Source organism: Astatotilapia calliptera, chromosome 6, assembly GCF_964374335.1.
Source record: "Astatotilapia calliptera chromosome 6, fAstCal68.1, whole genome shotgun sequence".
Taxonomy (NCBI): Eukaryota; Metazoa; Chordata; class Actinopteri; order Cichliformes; family Cichlidae; genus Astatotilapia; species Astatotilapia calliptera.
This window is the reverse complement of record NC_137427.1, coordinates 26263783-26284664: the sequence shown is the minus strand read 5'-3', so window position 1 is coordinate 26284664 and position 20882 is coordinate 26263783. Positions and strand designations below refer to the sequence as shown.

Here is a 20882-nt window from a genome sequence, read left to right as displayed (position 1 = left end):
TGAAAGTACACGAGAAATGCGAGAAAGAGTAGCTACCAACCAAAGCTTAGCACTTTTTTCCCCTTTCAGTGTTGGTTGTTGCTTACAGTACCGAGGGTTGGGACTGAGATCTCAGGGTTGGAAATAACTGCTGGCAGCCTCAGAGGCTGTGTCTTTGAAGCCTTAACTATTACCAGGACTGATCAGAGTGCAATCAGTTGTATTAAGCTCAAAGACGGGGTCCGTGTCTAGAGGCCTGGTGGTCTGCTCACTAGGCTAGACACACACTCACACTCACACACACAAATCCTGCTTTAAGGCTGCATCTGTCTGATGGATGAGCATGAGCTGGTAAAAAGTCTTTTCTTTCTTTTTAAAATAAGTTTATGTCATGAGTTAGCCTCCCTACAGCACACCAAACTGATTATGCATCTACCCACCACGCTCAAGCATTATTCAGCTCATTCATCCAGTTTTCAGTAAAATGGACCTTTTCTGCTCGCAGCCGACACCTCTGTTTGTCTGGCCTCAAAGCAACAAGTAACACATATTTGGCATGTTCCTTCAAAACCATTCAGCTAATTATGAGATTACTGCAAGTAGGTGGCCCCGGGGTGTCACCGCTGCAGAGGAGACCATAAAACCAGCATAAACACCCTCAGACTGCAAACCACACAGTTTTTAAAATCAGCCAATGATGCTTGTAGAGAAACTGGATTATTTGTGGTGCTGGGTGGGACGAAAGAAGTTGCCGTTCAGGGTGAGTTCACTTTCAACCCACACGCACAGAGGGCCCCACCCAGCCCTTCACCTTGGATGGTTTTTGTCAAACGTGTCACCACCACATGTCACAGAGCGAGTTGGAAAGAAACCATAAAATGGTTGTGCGTGGTCTGCCTCAAATTAGTGCCAAACCTCACTCCGTATCTGTCACACACAATACCATTAAACTTAATCCCGCCTGCCAAAAAGGGGAACGCGGCGAGGGGGAACGGGGGAAAGCGGAAAGTGGCCATCGACAGCGAAGAGAGAGTGATAAACGCTGTCGGTGTTAGCTCAGTGTGTGGCAAGTGCAGGAGTCGATCGGGGGAGTTGAGCTCTGCTCTCTCCCATCTGCCAGCATGGACGCAGTGGGAAAGGATCAAGATTTCAAGTGTGCCTCTGAGCCAATCTGCAGATTCTCCCCCCACCGCCTTCCACTGCCTCTGACCACATTAGAGCTGTAACACATTGGTGGTCTTTGATTCCTCAGCTTGAAAAAGGATGCCCCCACAAAGAGATCAGATATCATTCGGAGCTCCTTCGCAACCCCAGCTCGCTCCAAAGTACAGTGTGTCCGTCATAAATGATAAAGTTGAGTGAATCGCTGTGAAGTGAAAATACGATTCCTGGAACAGTTTTGGTGGTTAATCGCACAGAACATACAGTGAGCCCTTCTGCTCTTATTAAATTGCACTTAGTCATATGTGATAGTGACATGCGGGTGCTCTAAGTGACAATTCAGATGCATTCTCACATTTTTTTGAGGGGTATTTAAAGTTAAAAGCACGGAAAGTCGAATTAAACCTAATTTTACAGCTGCTGGTAATCATTTTGGAGTTGAACGTTGTCACTAATGGATTAATTTAGACTACCTTGTCCAGGCTTCTTCTGCAAATTTTTTTCATTAGTTGGAGTTTCTGGAATATTAAATGTGTAGAGGATTTACTTGAGAATAAATTGCAGTTTTGTTAAATAAAATTATAAAAACGTGTGTAAGAAAGTCATGGAATCATTTCTCTTTGAACGACATCGATTTTTGACATAGTTCATGGATTTTCTTAACTGCTTCTTAACTTGCAGGGTGCTGGAAACTATTCCAGCTGTCAAGACACCCGGGACAGGTCGCTAGCCCTCATGTCTAGAACTGAGAAAAAAACCCTCTAGTAACTACAGTCCCATTTAGATTTGTCAGTCAACCGAACAAGTGTGTTCTCCGGCATAGTAGGAACATTCAAACTCCACACAGAAATGCCTCAGAGCACCCAGAGGTTTAAATCCAGAACACTGAGATCACGAAGTCCTCGTTATCTGCCACTTTCTCTTTGAATCCTCTTAAAAATGAACTTCCAGCGCTGCAGCTCTGGGCACATTTCTATCAATCTGTTATCAGTACTGACACAAAACATATAGACTTGTGGGCTGGTGTTCTTAGCGCAGTAGCTGCCCAGCAGAGATCAGAGTAAACAGCTGATAGGGGGAAAAGGCATTCAATTGACTGCACCTGAGGGGACACTAAAACACCTGCTTTCAACATTTGTATAGTTTCTGTTATGGACGTGCATGTGTACACATCCATCCATTAGTGTCTCTTTAAGTTTCATCAGGGCTGAGTCCTTATTGATAGAGCACTTTGGACTTGCGCTTTTCTCAACGACACCGATTTTCTATAGAGACTGATGACACGGGTAGATATTCTCCAGCGGGAATAAATTGATGTGTTAACATCTGGCATGTTTAGTCGCATGTTCTCCTTAAATTGCTGGCTGTCTGAGCGGTAGGGATGGGTATCGTTTAGGTTTTATCCGATACCGGTGCCAAATCGGTACTTTTGAAACGGTGCCGGTGCTCAAACGGTGCTCAAACCGGTGCTTAAAGAATGGAGAACACAAAATTGGTCCAAAAACCTCTCATGTTCAGCTGTTTTTTGTAAAAAGATAACAATGTTAGCCTTTTCTGCAGCTATGGGGCATATATGGTATCACTCTTGGCTGGAAGCAGTGCTTAAACAATGGAAAAAACACAAACTTTGTCCTAAACCTCTCATGTTTAACTGTTTTCCACTTTTTCTTTGGTCATTTTAGCCTTTTTGGCCAGGGTGAAGGGAGTATCTGCCATCAAACAAGAGGACAGCCGCATGTAGCTATGATGATGTTTGCTAGTTCACCTTACATGCATTAATGTAATAACGTGGTTAGCCTACTCAACGTAAATTACACACGAACCACATTAAGCTACTCACGCAGAGAAGAACGGCTGCTGCTGCCATCATCATCCTCATCATTTCTGCTACACTGGCAGGGCTAGGGGCCAGGACTCTCCTCTTCGTGTTTTTGGGGGTAGTAGATGCGCTCGGTGTGAGTTCTCGCAGCAAGCTATCAAATACGGCGCATTTCTGGGCTTTAAAAAAAAACGCTATGCGTCGCCAGGTGTTTCATCGGATTTGAGGTGTTACCTCCTTTGACAGTATCACAGTATCAGCTTAAAGCACTTGTTGCAGGCTGCTGAGTTTGCATATTTTGCTGTGAAGTACAGCCAGACTTTTGACCGCTTCGCCTTGGACTTTTTTAATCTGTAGCTCTGCATAAAAGAACGTACGTACCTGGGCCCGCCTACTATCCTCGGAAACGTAAAATGATTGGCTAGAATCTAAAGTGTATCACAGCTCAGGAAAAAAAAGCACCGAAATAAAGCACCGAAATGTGCGCTGCTTTTCGGTCTGGTTACTACCGTTTATGTCAGAACCGGTGCCATCATGGCACCGGACACCGGTACCCATCCCTACTGAGCGGTGTCCAAAAAACGATGTGGGCTTCACAGATAATTGGCAAACCTTCTGGAGGGAACCTGGTCTTGTTAGGAGAGACGGCATCCATCCCACTTTGGATGGAGCAGCTGTCATTTCTAGAAATATGGACAAATTTATTAAACCCCCCAAAATATGACTATCCAGAGTTGGGACCAGGAAGCAGAGTTGCAGTCTTAGTGTTTGTTGTTTTTAACTTGAGTATGAACTTATACAAAAAGCAGCAAGATATTAAAAAAAACTGTTTTATTGATTAAAAACACACTATATCGGATTCATATCGGTATCGGCATATATCCAAATTTATGATATCGGTATCGGACATAAAAAAGTGGTATTGTGCCATCTCTAGTTAGGACTTGACCAGGTGACCTTGAATCCTCCCTTAGTTATGCTGCAATAGACATAGGCTTCCGGGGAATTCCCATGATGCATTGAGTTTCTTCCTGTTAAAAGGGAGTTTTTCCTTTCCACTGTCGCCAAAGTGCTTGCTCATAGGGGGTCATTTGATTGTCTCTGTATCTATTATTGTACGATCTACTGTACAATATAAAGCGCCTTGAGGCGACTGTTGTTGTGATTTGGCGCTATATAAATAAAATTGAATTGAATTGAATTAACGTAATGCAGGATATAGCCACTAAACACCAGAACATGTATTAAGATTAATATCTGGGAACAGACCAGAGGATTTACCCCCTGCTGACCATGAGGAAGAATGCAGATTTAAAGCACTTCATGACTTCATTAGCCATCTTTTATTTACAGTCTACATCCAGTCCCCACTGAAAAGTCTGTGTCTGTGGTAAATTAACTATTCTACAGGATGAATCAGTAATCAAATCAAACATATAATGTATCTGAACCAAGTTTCTAACTGCATGTATGATAAACATACTACATGTGCACACTGCTTCCTCTTGTTTTATTAATGTGCAGAAACAAGCGTACGTCTGGTTCTAATCCACGTGTGAATATCTGAATATCAGCATGTGTAAACGTCCATGAGTGTGTTTATGCATGTTTATGTTCTTCACATGATATGAAAGGAACAGACATTCCTTTAACACTTTATGAGTTTCTCTTTCTATACTTGAACAAAAAGAAACTGTTATCACAACATAAAGAGACGTACATGATTTGCTGTATTGTACATGCAAATAACAACTCTTGAAATTGTTTTAGGAATTAGGCCTCAATGCGAGAAAATAGGACAGAGCAAAAAATGTTAGGATGTGTGGATGTTTTGAGGGAGTTTCTCTGGTCTATGAGGAGCTCTGCTGAGACTTCATCACTGCCTAACTAGTATACTTTTTGGTTGATGGTTTTAACAGGTGAACCCAGGATGATAAACAGTCTGGGGTCAGAGTTCACAGAGAGTATGCAAAGGAATCAATCAGGGACGAGGGGTTAAAGGTTGAAGGTCAGAGATGAGGTCACCAGAGAGGACACCTGTGAGGGCCCGATGAGAACCATAGTGGTGGCTCTGGCAGGAAGACAGTGCAAGCTGCCCCTCTGTTGGTCTTCCTTGGTCTCTTGTGTTCTGGGGGCCTCTGGATGTCTGGAGTCTTGATCTCCTCCATACCTGCTTCATGCCCTGGAGGACGGGGCTGTGGCCCCCCACACCCTCTAGCAGATCATTACATGAAGGAACCTTTTAAATACAAGCGCGTCCATGCTCACAGGTGTACACACGGGTGATCACACCCACAAACTACACCCTTTTTGGCTCCTACCTCAAAGCACACTGTGTTCTGTTGATCTTACGTGCTGCACAATAATGTTTAACATTTAGTATTTACTGTCATATTCCCATATATCATTGTGATGTTGTTTATTATATTACTCTCATTTTCTTCTGCTTATTTTCTTTTTTCTTTCTCAACAGGTGATCCAGGTGATCGATATATGCATTTTTTTTTTGTCTGCTTATTCTGTTGTTTGTTTGTTTTTTGCCCTTCTCCCCCGTCCCTCTTCTCAGCGGTTTCTCTTTCCCTCTTTCTTTCTCTCCTTGTTTCCCCCAGTCAAGTCTGTCCCGTATTCAGCAAGTGAAAATAAAATAAACAATAAAAGGTAGAATCAAATGGACCATTATGGCAAGGCTGGGATGGTCAATTTGGTAAAGTAAATCTTTCTTCGCCTTTAGACAATAATTCTGATGGCATAAGAGCCAAACGGGACAGGCAAAAAAAAAAAAAAAAAAAAAAGGAAGACAGTGCAACAGTCTGGAGGGGGAAAAATTAGGCTTCTCGGGCCATCATTACCAACTTTAAATCTTCTTTATATTTCTGGTCTGGTATGTGCATTTACAGTGCTTCAAAGCATTTGCCTCATTCCCAATTTCTTTTTTTTCCCGCAAATTTTTCACACGTTTCAGATCATTTAACAACAGAGAAGAAACAAAGTCACAAAGCCCTTTCTAAGACTTTGGGAAGGTCCCAAGTTCGCCTCCACCATCCATCCAGGTGTCTGTGTAGAGAAAGGCCCCCCATGTTTTCTTGGTTTCTTTCTGGATACTCCGGCTTCCTCCCGCCATCCAAATACATGTAAATATTGGGGTTAGGTTAATTGGTGATTCTAAATTGTCCACGTCTGTGTGAATGTGAGTGTGGATGGTTGTCCATCTGTCTGTGTCAGCCCTGCATCAGATTGTCAACCTGTCCAGGGTGTATCCTTGTGTACCCTCTTGCCCAGCGGTAGCTGGGATAGGCCTGCACCCTTGATCAGATCAAACTACCAAAATTCCCCCATTGTTGAAGTTGTGCAAAGTATGGAACAGGATGCAATGCCACCGACATGGATGCATATTCATGCAGTAAATGTGCTCCAAGCTAGCTTAGCTTCGGCACTGATTGTCTAGAGATTGCAACAAACGCACCTACTACGTTATCTGATTTATGCTTTATTCAGAAGGTTATTCCTTAGAGGCAAAGTCCAAAGCTGGCTGTAGGTGTGCTCAGCTATACAAATAAAGCAGTGTTCTGGCCTCTCTGCCATAACCACATTACAGCACCAGACCCTGAATATTTAAGTATTGTACAGAAAGCATTCTTCTATTTTGCTCTTCTCATTCTTCTCTTGGCTTCATATGACAAAATGCAAGGTTGCTGGTGTACATCGGCATATTTTATTGAAAACTAGAATCACTATCTTAATCTTACCAAGAACTTTTGGTGTCTGAAACTAAGAGCGTAACCGAACTAAGTGAAAAAAACTGTACCCCGACCACAGTTAAAAATGGACTGTTTGCTCTCAGACCGTGATATGGCACCGATACCAAAGGACAGTGTGTACACATCACTGAAACACCAGGAGTCCTGACAAAGTATTTAACACTGGGCTGTTCAAGCATAAATAAATGAACATGACTCATGAAAACACGTCTTCATCTTTTAACTTCTTCATTTCAACTGCATGACTTCATCCCATTCATGTGGACTGGCATATTTTCATGCTGAATGACATGAAATACAATAACTGTCAAACTGTGTACATGAAAAGTGCTTGTTGCCGCAAATGTTGCTGAAAATAATGCAGCCCTAAACCCAGAGCGCTGTGTGAGGGCAGCGTTCAGCTGCAGAGGATTCAGAGTAGATCACTTCAAATTAACGTTGCTGTGATAGAACTGGAACCTGAGCCCGAACTAAGCTGCAAACAGCATCGTGGGCTACAGATGACCAAACTATGCAGGCAAACTGCTTCCGCACAACAGTGAAGAAACAGGAATAACAGACTCAAATGTAAATGTAAAGGTATTTACTACATTAGAATTATATGGACTTGTGATGGGAGTAGCACAGAGTCATAGTATGCAGACAGGTTAGTTTTGAACCTTGCAGAAATAAAAGAAAATGCACAAAAAGGCAAAAATAAATGTTCTATCCTCTACGTTCATTGAAGCGAGTTCAATCATTTTTAAAAAATATAATAAAATAGTAATAAAAAAGTGCACATAATATAAATAAAAAATAAATAATGTCAAAAATAATAATGCAAAATTAATAGCACATATAAACAACAGAAGCTTACCCAAAGTGCTTTAGAGACAGGCAGATTTACATTCAGGTCTCCAAAAAGCCCCAGTTTTAAAATATATGAAAAGCTGAAAGTTGGGTTTTATTGTGTTAACTCATTATAATGGAAAGTAAAAATCATAGTGATTTAGTGGTCAATAAAATGTATTCAGAATTTGAAAATTATTGACAATTTCTCTCATGATTCATGACACACAACTCCCCCCTACATAAGCTGTCGGTTATGCATATCGTCTTGATGCATGCTCCATCATCCAGGTAAGTAAATCCTAGAAGGTTGATTCTGTTCATCTGGACGTAGTGTTTTCAGTGGGAGAAACGTTTCCTCACTCATCCAAGTGACTTCTTCAGTCATATCGGTATTGGAATCGGCAATACTCCTCCTATACTAACTTTGGCATCGATACCAAACTTTGCAGTATCGCCCAGCACTAGTGACGAGTGGATGGTTAAACTGGTCCTTGAATACACAGGTGGAGGGCGAGGTGATGGAAGACTGGCTTGTCTGCCAGAGAGTCGTCAGAAACAGGTGAGGTTGGGTCCTTGTGGGGAAGGTAAACCTGCATTACATTGAGACACTGACACTGGAGAGGAAATGATGGTACTCTTTAAAGGTACAGCAACTGAAGTATTGAATCAATCAAAAGAACAATAAAAGAAGATCAATCTGTACCTAGATCCTGCAGGTATCTGAGTTTTTTTCCACTTCAAACGTCAAAGTCTAACTTGAATATGCCTACAGTCACCGTGGCTGAAAAGTTTTAGCTTTCTTCCCTCGCAGTCTTTTCCTCCTGTCACCACTTTGTCATGGCTGTTAGGCTGTAGCTAAAGTGGGAGTACACAGTGTACAGAGAGGCAGTGCAGCCATTAGACACAGAGCTTTGGAGAGATTAGGATGCACACAGTACACCACCACCACCACAGGCAGTCTGTGTACCAAAACGAGGATTAAAGATTTGGCAATGGTGAGGCAGCACCAAAGAATAACTCTTATACATGCAAAAAAAAGCTATCAGGAAATTGTTAAGAAAATTTATACACCAAATGTGTTTTTCCTCTTATGTGGCACCAATGAGAATGAATTGCTTCTTTCCTAAGAAGAAATGGGCCATATTTCTTTTTCAGTGCAATATTTCACAGAGAAAAGTCTGTAACCTTCCATTTCTGGATAAAAACAACTTGAGTTATTTATGATTCATTTTGTAGAGTGCATTCTGTCACTGCAGTTCGAATTATAGGGGTGCATTTGGGTGATTGTGTGTGGGTTTAACTGAGAGGCCGTGTACGGTTGCAATTTGTTGTGCTGGCAGGACCATAAACAATCAGATTTCTGTTTATCGAGGCTTTCGTTGCCTCTTTGTTACACAGTCAGTGTTGATTTATTAGTCAAGTTAAGAGGTTTTTCCCTTTCTTTAATGTTGACCTCAAAGGAATAGTTAATCATTTTAGGAAATAGAGTTTATTTAATTTCTCGCAGCTTGTTACTCAGCAGTTTATTGTTTGTACAGTAGGTATGAAACTGAAAGCAGATTAGGAGAACTTAGAGCGGTGTGTGTAAAAACACTCCTGCCATCGTAGTAACACATGCTCACAAAAACACGTTGGTGTTTGACAGATACCACAAACCAACTTCAGTAGCAAGGTGCGACTAGTCCATACACGTACTAGACACTTTATCATATCCACCTTGTTGGTACCGGCTCAGACCTCCTTTTGCCTTCAGAACTTCTATAATTCTTCATGGCAGAGATTCAAAAAAGAGCTGAAAACTTTGGCATGAGAGCATCGCACAGTTGCTGCAGACCTTCCAGCTGTGCATTCATGATGTGAATCCCAAAGATGCTCTATTGGACTGAGGCCTAGTGACAGTCGAGGTCATTTGAGTAGGGTGAATTCATCGTCATGTCAGGTCAGAGGGCCCGGTGGCGCCAGTGTTCGGCAGCCTCGCCTCTGTCAGTGCGTCCCAGGGTGGCTGTGGCTACAATGTAGCTTGCCATCACCAGTGTGTGAATGTGTGTGTGAATGGGTGGATGACTGAAAGCGCTTTGGGGTCCTTAGGGACTAGTAAAGCGCTATACAAATGCAGGCCATTTACCATTTACCATGTCCAAAAAAACTATTTGAAATGAAGACTTTTGTGACATGGTGTGTTATCCTATAGGAAGCATCAGAAGATGAGTACACTGTGGTCAGAAAGGCGTGGACATGATCAGCAACAATACTCAGATAGGGTCTGGTGGTCAAATTCTGACGTGTCCATCAATGTCACAGGAGGAATCAAGACTCATCAAGCCAGGCAACGTTTTTCCAATGTTTGGTGAGCCCGTGCAAATCTCAGCGGTGACTTCTGCTGCTGTAACCTATCTGCTTCAAGGTTCAACATGTTGAGTGTTTTGAGATGCTCTTCTGCATACTTTGGTTGAATTACTGCTGCCTTCCAATCAGCTCAAAGCTGTCTGACCGTTCTCCTCTGACCTCTGACGGCATTTCCGAGAACTCACAGAATGTTTTTCTCTTTCTCACACCGTTCTCTGTAAAACCCTGCATATGGTTGTGTGGGGAAAATCCCAGCAGATCAGCAGTTTTAGAAACACTCAGGCCAGCCTGTCTGGCACCAACAACCATGACACTGAAATCACCTTTCTTCCTCCTTCTGATGCAGGCTAATCTTGACCATTTCTACATGCCTGAATGCATTGATTTGTTGGATAATTAAATAAACTTTAAAAGGCACCAACACCATAGTCACGGCCTAGAGTTGAAATCGAGTGAATTAACACGGCAGGCACCTAGTGGCTATAAAGGAACCTGGGAATGTACTGGACGCAAACAAGATGTCAGCCCTGTTGGTGCATCTTGTGGGTTTGAACCACAGTCATTGGTGTGAAGGTAAGCTGACCTAAGAATTGTCACGTTTTATTTTATCGGTTCATCATAAATAACTTTTGAAAATAATATCGAGTAAATTGAGGAGAACCTTTGCACCTCTTTTCTCCTTCAGTAGGTTAAAAGCATCAGTCACATTGTTTTAGATCAGTTTTCTTGGAAACATCAAAAGTAGAATTAACCATTTGAGGAACTGCACTTCCATTATTTGCATATCTTTTGGAATTTAGGGAAAACAACGCCCACTCTGACTCTCTGCTTCCAGTTAGCCATCCACATCTGACTTTCAGATGCAGTTTCATCTAACTGCATCTGTGCTTAATTTTAGCCATTTAAACTGATGTAATCAGGTTTTGACTTTTGCCTTGCCTAGGCAAGACTGATCGAGAGTCCTGAGTATAAAACGATTACATGAAGAGGTCTACATTTGTTCCAAGGATGCATATAAATGCGTTTTGTGAGTCTGTGTGTTGCGCTATCACTTGTGCAAGACCCCAGCCTATTTGCCAGTGGTGTGTGATAAACACAGGAGAACAGACCATGCTGGTACAGATAAGAAGGTGGCAGGCATCTGGCAGAGTTCACTGGCCTGGACACAGAAACATGGACAGGCTGATGCAAGCAACAGCTCACTTCTCCTGGAGGAAACCACATCTTTGCAAGCACCGAGAAACCAATTGTGCTTCACTTTCTTTTTCTTCCTCTATTTCTTGTTGGGGAGCGAGTGTTTGAAGAGTAAATATGTACAAAGGCGTCGTCATCACGAAGTGCTTGCTGGTTACACAGATCTAGAAAATTGTTTTTAGCCATTTCTAATTGGGAGAAACCAAACAGAAGAGCAGCAAAACCGGGGACGTTTGCACTGCTGCAGTGGTCAGGTGCCTGTGAACATGGCTGGTTTCCTACACACACACACACACACACACACACTATTTGACCCCAGTGTTAGCTCAAGTGTTAGCGGTAAGACTGCGGCGGATATCCCTCTGTTGACTCTTAGTGATGTAAGCTTGAGATGAGCCCTGCAGATTAAGAGTGAAGACAAACAAAAGGTCCTGCCAAGATGAGCCGCAGTGTATACAGATTAATTTAACAATACAGCCACACGAGCACTGCCGTAAACCATTTGCATAACTCCTTTTAATGTGTTTTGGAAAATTTCCTCGCTTTGCTTTGAGAATATACCCCCACGTGGAAACTTATACTTAGGTGGTCCATTCCAGCCGGCATCAGCTGTTTACCTAGCCTGCCCAAGGATCGTAGAGGGAAAGCAGGCAAAGAGCGCCGTGTTATCTTTGACAGCCACGCAAACGCTCACGTAGACTGGATCTTACACACAGACAAATATGTGATGCATGCAAATTTATACATATTTATGAACCTTTACAGTTCTCTCAAAGACCGATAACCAGCTTAATTGAGATGTTTGTGAACAAAATGCCAGTGGAGGATTTCGCCCTGGGTCAGCGGTTCTCTGACAGATGGAACGAACCCTTGAGAACCTCTTGGCAGCCACCATGTTGTTGATAACCCAGTTTGAGGTATAGTTAGCCATTTGAGGAACTGCAGTTGCTTGAATGTTGCTTGGCTTCATTTATCACTGCGCTACACATGAACACATAGAGCGCATAGTGTTTACTTGTAAAGAATCGGACTTTGGCACCAATCATCTTGCTTGTATAAAAAGAGTCTCTGCTCAACAGAACCTGCCGTCCAACATTTCGACTCCATCTAGACGCACATCATCAGGTCTGTCAAGCTATTCTTTTTTCCCATCAGGAGATACTAAATGTAAATTTTGACAGGATCCCCTCGTCATTCGTCTTTGACATCACAGATCAGTCGAATCCTGTCTGGAACATTTTGTTTCTTCTGCAGTTCAGGACATGAAACTCCTGCCCCCCCCTTTCTCCCTTTTTTTTCAACCTCCATCCCTCACCCCCGTCACTCTTACCTGTCGGCCAACGCTCAGTGCTGCTCTGGGCTCTCTGTGGGGGTTTAGCATGTGTTAACATGACAGATTGAGCCCCAGTTGGAACCTTAATTGCATCATTTCATGGATGCGAGTCAGTGCTGTGGTCCGGGAGAGTAAACAAGCTCCGAATCCAGGAGCCGAAAGAGAGGAAGGAGGAGGAGGAGGAGGGGGGGTGGGGGGGGTGGGGGAGTGAAGGAATGAAGAAATGATGGAGATGGGGATGAAGAGGATAAATACAAGTGCTGAGGAAGTGCTTGAGAATGGGAAATTTGAGTTAAACTGGGGGAAACACGAGAGAGCAGAAGTATAAAGAAGTGCAGGGTTGACAGCAGTGAAAAAGAAATCTCTAAGATAATAATAATAATTAAAAAAAGAGACAAAGTCAACAGCTGATATCCACCCAAACCTCCTCCAAGGTGGTCGGCGCGTGTGGTTTGTTTTGTTATGTGATGAATGGAGAGCTTGGTGAGGGAGGAGGGAAGGCGCAGCAGCAGCCTGGTTGGAAAGCGTGTCCTCATTAGTAAGAGATCAGGGGACAGGGGGAGGTAAGATTTCAGCAGCAGTACTCAGCGAGGCCGCCAGGAGTAAACACATGAGGTCAAGGAATACACTACAATTAGCATTGTGACAAAACCTGATATACAACTGGAAAACTTCAATTAGCACATGCAGTTGCAGACATGCAAGCTCAGAAGGAACCTTCACACACTCCACATCCAAAATTATCACATAAATCAGTTTTAGCTTATTCATCTATTTTAAATCACAAGAAACCTTTTTTTCTTTGGCTTTCTGTGTGAATGCAGAAGAAACATCACTGTTGCTCCCAAGCTCCTTCCTTGACAAGACACCATGATTTAAAAAGTTAACCTGTCACCACAAACTCAGCTAAATGTACAAACACACTCTAAATTTAACTGTGATTTTTGCGCTATTGTGGTGAAGACAGCGCTGCAGGGAAAGTCAGACAAGATATGAAGGAATGTCACAATCCTAATGAACATCAGGAGATGTTTTCAGAAAGTTGACATGTCACATGTGAGGTCACGGGTGGTGCCATGAAAACGCAATCGTCTGAGTTGTCATTTGAAATAACACAGTATAAATTGGCTTTGTGAAGGAAAGGAAGCGCCCGACAAGGAAAAACCCTCGAGACGTCTCGTTTTTCTGGGGAATAGTTAAAGGAAACATCACCCAGGGTGGTCTAAAAAATGGATCTACCAGCTTTAAGCGGCAAATCATATATGTGCAGCATATTCCTCATCCTCATACTACACTCAAAACCACAAAAAGACTGTTGAGAAATTAGGCCTTCGCCCATTTTAAACAGACTCAAATTATAAATAGAAAATTATATATAGTTTATCCAATGCAGAAATGGCCACATGTTCCTGAACTTGCACATTTCTGCTGTAGTTTTTGTTATAAAGCTGAAGTCTATATCCTGATTTTGACTTTTGTAGTGCCTACGACGTAACCTGCGTGACTGACAATGACTTGATTGGTATAGAAAGTTGCAGCTTAGGGTTATAGTTTCCTCTTACATCGTAAGTTAGGGCGTAGATTTCCCACAGAAGTCTATATCAGACTTAGGGAGGTGCACGTCAGGTTACATACTGGGTTATGGTGTAGGGTTCAGAGGGGTTTGATTTCCTGCTGAAGCATAAATTGGGTATAAGGGACCAAACTTTTTTTTATGGTTTATCTTTACTAAGTTCCCTTTCTTCATGTGTTGTGCTCTGAAATTTACAGAGAGAGAGAAAGAGTTTTCAAATAATGTTTTCAAGTTTTTTTTACAGGGGGGGGGGGGATTCAGCTGTCATAGAGGGAGAGGTGGTGTAGGTCGCCCGTCTATCAAAGGGCTAACACTGAGTAACACAGGGCTGGAGACTGGTAGGTGACAGGCCTGGCCACCACTGGTTGCTAAGGAAAAATCACTATAAAAGTGATTACTAAAGCTCCAGTCATGCATGGCTAGAAATTGGTGCCCATCGGTCACAGTTTTTCCTATTATTATTAAAACCCTTGTTTAAAAATTGCTTTTCTTATTTACTCTGGTTATCTTTGTCTAATATTAAAATTAGACACATAGAGAGAATAGTGCCTTTAAACAGTTATAAATCAGGAAGGAGGCAAATACTTTTTAGCCATATATTTTATGCACTGCAGTGAAAGGCTAGTGCAAACCAACAAGCTGTGACAGCAGTGAGAAATGGCTCACCAGCACCATCAAAATAAAATTATTAGTAGCTTACAAAATAAATGTGTTTTAGTTAACTAACTAAATATTGTGTGGTGCTTGTGCTGAGGTTTCCACACCCTACAGGAGAACTGCGTCTAGATGCTCCAGACTGTTTAGGCAATCAGACTCTTGCACCTTAATAGCAACACATACAGATACACCCTAGACACACACACACACTGGCAGCCTGAACAGGGACTGTCGCAGTAAATTTATTAGTACAACAGTTTAATCAGTCTCATCTGTTAATGTCTTGCACAGTAAGTCTAATTTACTCCTTGTGCGCATCTATTCATTATTTATAGAGGTATTAATTATCATTTGCAGTCCCGAGAGTAACTGGCGACCTACTACGAAATAGAAACACAAGTAGATAGAGCTTAATGAATTATTTGCTTTGTTCTGGCTGAGGAGAAAAGGAATGACGTGTCTCGTTTTAATCACGGGGCTATTGTTCTGCTGCTCTGTGGGTCTCCTTCTGTTACCCTATAAGTATTGCTTGCGCTGACTCTTGCAGTCATGTATACAGTATTATAGCATGCACTTCCAGCCATCTCAGTCCTGCAAATATTTGGTATACAGGCTCCTCGTGTTTATTCAAAGTACTGGGTTACACTGTTTGGGAAAGATAGCCAGACAAGGGCCCGTTGGGAAGGAAAAAGAAAACTATTCCAAATGAAAAGAAATGATTCATGCCGCTGATAGTGTATAAACTAAAATATATGTTGGACCTCGCAGCACTATTGGACAGTTCCACTTTATGCAATTTTGATTGGATCTGAACATTGCATAGACAACTTAGTATCGCATTACTCTAAATATGGCAGTGCGGGCTCTTTGGTGTGTGTGTGTGAGTGAGTGAGACCAGAGTGAGGTGGGTGGTCTCCGCTCACTTATCATTACACAACACAAAAGCCTCATTGGTATTTTGAGAAGAAAATTAATATTGCCATCAGCAGCGGCTCTTGCGTGTGTGCCTCCATGCTCGGACCTGTTTGTGTACTTCCGAAAAACGGAGTGGAGAATTTCCACTTCAGATGTGGAATTTTCCCAGCCTGAACTTTGAGCGATGGCATGACGCTGCATGACGACATTGCAGCCATCACTGGGCTTGCTCCTCACTGACAGCTCTGAAGGCAGCTTTTCCATTTGAAGTGAGAATGAAAGGAAAATCTGCGGTTTGTAGGCGCGCTGTCTCCGGTTTAACTTAAAATATTTTCTCAGCATCCTCTTTTTTACTCTTCTTACCTGGCCGGAGGTAAAACTGACAGTGGAAATGTTGCAGCTGAGTTACCAGAAACTCACAATATGCGGCCAAAGGACGTGCTTTTTTTTCTTTGATTACCATCCCGTTTTGACAGATTTATCCAAAATCTTCGCTAACACTTCATTTTATGAAAGCCTGCATTTAGTAACTATACTGAGGAAATAGACACTGACAGGAAACATGCTGAAGGCGAGACAGGAAATATGTTAACTTTCCAATAAGTTCCAAGAATCGTTCAGCAATTTAGCATAAAATTTGGTGCAAATTACAGGAGAAAGTGACATGAAAGGAAATACAATTATAAAGTTCAATGCCTCGAGCCATAAAAAAACAAAAATCCTGGTTTTAATTTGGGCTTTTTCCCCTTTCGAGATCGTGTCCTCTTGCACATCTGGATAGCTTCCAGTGCTCCTGCTACTTTTAGATCGCTCTGTGGTTCTTGCACTTGTGGCTCAATCATCACTCTCTGTGAAATGACCTGACGTTCATGTCAATGATCTTTACTGGTGATGGGAGCTGGGTCTTTGGCTACAACTCAGCGTCAAAACAGCAGTTCTCAGTGGAAGATCCCACAGCGGCCATGCTAACAGTCCATGCCTCAGGTCAGGAGTGCAACATTCGACACCCACGGGGTCATGCACCCCATAGCATCAGACTTTCAGTGTGATATTCGTGCTGCGAGTTACTGGTTGAAATATTTATCCCAAATTACTAAACTGAGGTCATACTATTTGCCATTATGTACCAGGATACAGTGCTTTGAAAAGGAGTGGTTTAGCTAAGCTCTATGCTCCTCTGTGTTTTACCCAAAATGATGCCGTGTTCTATTTACCTCAGAAGTTGGATATTGGATTTGACATCACTCTCTGCATGCGAATGTTCCAGTAATAGAGTCAGAAAACCAAGAAAAACAGGATTTGTTTTGCCTCTTAGCGAGGTAGAGCATGTGTTTTTATGTTTGCAACCGCCATCTTGGATTGCTAACTGAGGGTTGGTGGGACTGCTTCGATCTTTTGAGCTGGAAATCGAGCTTGAGCGTTCCAGATGAAAAAAGTTAAGTCTGGGAAATGGAAATTTTAACTTCCTACTTCAAATGGAACTCAGTATGTCCCTGTTTTTGTTTTTTGTTTTGACACAGTGGAGATCCAGGAGACAAGTAGTGGGAACAGGACTTTCCCAGTGTACAGTGACGTTAACCTGAGCTGCATGAAGAAACATGGAGAGATTGCCCTAGCTGTGATTGAAAAGCGATATAATCACATGCTACTGTGAAAGGATGATTTTGTGGTCTGATTATTGAACTGCTTCCTGTTGGAGTGCTACCAAATTACTCGCCAAGGGACTTCCAGCTTGAATCAACACAGTGTTTGGATTCCTCCATCAGCTGAAGTCACCCAAATGACTGTGGTGAATGGATGTGGATAATTAATGGGATTGTTGTTATTTTACTTTAACAGTTAGTATGTAATAGTTGGTACCACACAGTGTAAAAGATGGGTGTATCCATCTACCACTGGTTTCTGGCATTTTGAAGCTTCCATGCTAGCATTTTGGCTGCTGCCTGTTTTTTTTTTGATAGGGGTGCAAAGCACACACACACACACACACACACACACACACACACACACACACACACACACACACACACACACACACACACACACACACACACACACACACAGGCTAATTAGTGCTAAGTGAATTCACACAGTGAAATGGTTCAATTTAAAGATTCAAAGTAGTGGATGAGGCCTAGCAGATGCTAATCACCTAAACTCACCTGTGTAAGGACACCTGTCAATCAGAAATACCATGCCCTTAACTCAGTTATCCAGCTGGACGAGTTTAAATATAAATCATCACATTCAAGACTTGTTTTGTGGAACACACTATCCACACAGGCCAATATTACTTTTTACACTTCTCGATACTTTAACTTGAGTTTGAGTTTAACATGGGAGTCTGTGGGGACTGACTCCCTTTAGGACCCAGCCTGAAGTGGCACCCACAGAGCTGTAGTCTCCGTTATCCCCGCATTGGCTTCATTTGTCATCTGTAGGGATGGGTATCGTTTAGGTTTTATTCGATACCAGTACCAAACCAGTACTTTTGAAACGGTGCCGGTGCTTAAACAGTGCTTGAACCGGTGCTTAAAGAATGGAGAACACAAAATTGGTCCAAAAACCTCTCATGTTCAGCTGGGTTTTTTTGTAAAAAGATAAAAAATAATAATAAAAAAAGATAACAAAAAGATAAAAAAGATAAAATGAAATAATGATAAATGATAAGTGATAAAATGATAAGATAAGATAAGATAAAAAGATAACAATGTTAGCCTTTTCTGCAGCTATGGGGCATATATGGTATCACTCTTGGATGGAAGCAGTGCTTAAACAATGGAAAAAACACAAACTTTGTCCAAAAACCTCTCATGTTTAACTGTTTTCCACTTTTTCTTTGGTCATTTTAGCCTTTTTGGCCAGGGTGAAGGAAGTATCTGCCATCAAACAAGAAGACAGCCGCATGTAGCTATGATGATGTTTGCTAGTTCACCTTACATGCATTAATGTAATAACGTGGTTAGTCTACTCAACGTAAATTACACACGAACAACATTAAGCTACTCACGCAGAGAAGCACGGCTGCTGCTGCCATCATCATCCGTCATCATTGTAATATTCTGTCTCAAACTTATGAATAACGTGTTCATAATCTGCTTCGTGAGCCACCATTATCTTTATTGCCGCTCGTCCATTTCAACATCAAACACACCCACTTTCGTGACAGCAAACACTCCCCGTTGCCACTACGGTGGACCACAAGGGACAGTAAGCACGGAGTGCAAACATTATCAGCAATACAACATCTCCCTTTTTTTTTAGATGCCCACCAGTGACACAGCTGGTATACATTTCAAAATAGAACATCCCGAACCTGAGGATAAGGAACAGTTTTTCAACATTGCCATGTGTAAAATTACTGCGGCCTAAACTAACAACAACAATGCGATGTGGGATATGCACTCATTAGTACATGGACATTTGACATGTTTCCTTTTTGTTTTTTGTTAGGGCAGCGATCCGCCTACACCCTTTACATCACAGGTCAAGAATAACCCTCGGTTTGACCACTTGTCCTGATCTGGTGGTCAGTGCAGGGCTAGTGTCCATGGTTGGTGTTGTAGTGTCTCTAGATAGTGACAGGGGCTCTGCTTGTTGTTGAGCCGCACTATCTGGCTGGGTTACCAGATCGGATGTTGGTGCTGAAGGTGCCGGTGACGCCTTGGCGCCTCTCAGGTGCCGTCGGTTACGCCGTATAGTCTATCCCTCGCCAGTGCGGATCACGAAAGAGCGGGCAGTCTCTGCAGGTCGGATGATGACAGCCGGTTTCCAGGCTCCGGACTCGTGCTGAAAGCGAATGTGGTCCCCCTGCTGCAGCCTCGGTAGTGGTGTGGCGCTGCGATTGTAGTAACGCCTCTGATGCTCTTGTCTTTCCATCCGTGTTTTTTGCACAACCGTCGGGCTTATGATGCGAGGTACCAGGTGGCATCCGGTAACAGGAAGCACTGAGCGTAGACGTCGACTCATGAGGAGCTGCGCGGGTGACCTGAAGCTGTCGACTGGCGTGTTCCTTTGCTCCAATAGGGACAGGTAGGGATCTACTCCCTGAGCATGAGCTTTATCCAGAACTGATTTGGCCGTCTTGACTGTTCTTTCGGCAAGGCCGTTGCTTTGCGGGTACAAAGGACTTGAGGTCGTGTGGACAAAGTCCCATGTGACTGCAAAATCCTTGAACTCTCGAGAGCTGTATTGTGGGCCGTTATCTGAGATAAGCGTCTCTGGTATACCATGTCTGGCGAATATGGCCTTGAGCTTTTTGATGACGGACCCTGCAGTGGTAGAGAATAGCCTTTCGACCTCAAAGTAGCGGCTGTAGTAGTCCACAACTACCAAGTAGTCCCGTCCACGCCATGTGAAGAGATCTGAGGCCACTGCCTGCCATGGCCTCTCAGGGATCTGGTGTGGGATGAGAGGTTCTTTGGGATTCGCCGCGCGCCTCTCCTGACATATGGAACAGTTTTCCACCGTGGCAGCTATGTCCTTGCCCATGCCTGGCCAGAAGAGGGCGTCCCTTGCTCTCTGCTTACTCCTCTCAATCCCCATGTTCCCAGTGTGGATTCTCTCCAGCATGTTGTTTCTTAGGGCTGTTGGCACTATAATTTTGTCACCTTTGAAGATGATGCCATGGGAGTGTGAAATTTCATCTCTGAAAGTCCAGAAGTCCAAAAGGGTTTTGGGGCATTTTTTTCTGTCCTCAGGCCAGCCATCCTGCACAGTTTGCTTCAGCAGGGTGAGCTGCGGGTCGCATCCTGTTGCAGCCTGTATCTCTGAGAGTTTTTTGTCACTTACTGGGAGGCTGTTTATCACCGAGTGGATCTGGTCCTCCATGCCTTCACTCAGCGTGCTGTCTTGGTCGGGCAATGGTTTCCTGGACAGTGTGTCGGCCACAGGTATGTCTTTTCCGGGCCGGTGCACGATCTCTATGTCGTATCTCTGCAGCTGTAACAGCATGCGCTGCAGACGAGCAGGGGCTACAGAGATTGGTTTCTTCAGTATGTGCTCCAACGGCTTGTGGTCCGACTCTACGATGACTCTCCTGCCGTATATGTACGTGTGGAAACGCTTGCATCCAAACAGCACTGCAAAGAGCTCTTTTTCGATCTGTGCATAGTTGACTTCTGTTAGGGTCAGTGTCTTTGAAGCATATGCTATTGGATGTCCGTCCTGCATTAACACAGCTCCCAAACCATACTTTGATCCATCTACCTGTAGCCGTAGCTCCTTGGTCGTGTCGTAGTATGCCAGTATGGGGCCTGGTTCTCTGGTTATGAGATCTTTCATTTGCTGGAAGACTCTGTCGTGGGTCTGATCCCA

At 43.1% G+C, this 20882-nt stretch overlaps 1 protein-coding gene and 1 long non-coding RNA gene across 9 annotated transcripts in view; one reads left to right on the top strand and one right to left on the bottom strand.

The window, feature by feature from the left end:
• Positions 1–20882, bottom strand: part of hhip (hedgehog interacting protein) — a 73852-nt gene that overhangs the window by 11831 nt on the left and 41139 nt on the right. The gene's annotated exons all lie outside the window — the stretch shown is intronic.
• LOC145429468 (uncharacterized) lies at positions 16951–17751 on the top strand. The gene is made up of 2 exons (XR_013909712.1): positions 16951–17445; positions 17708–17751. It is a non-coding gene; the product is annotated as an uncharacterized LOC145429468 (long non-coding RNA).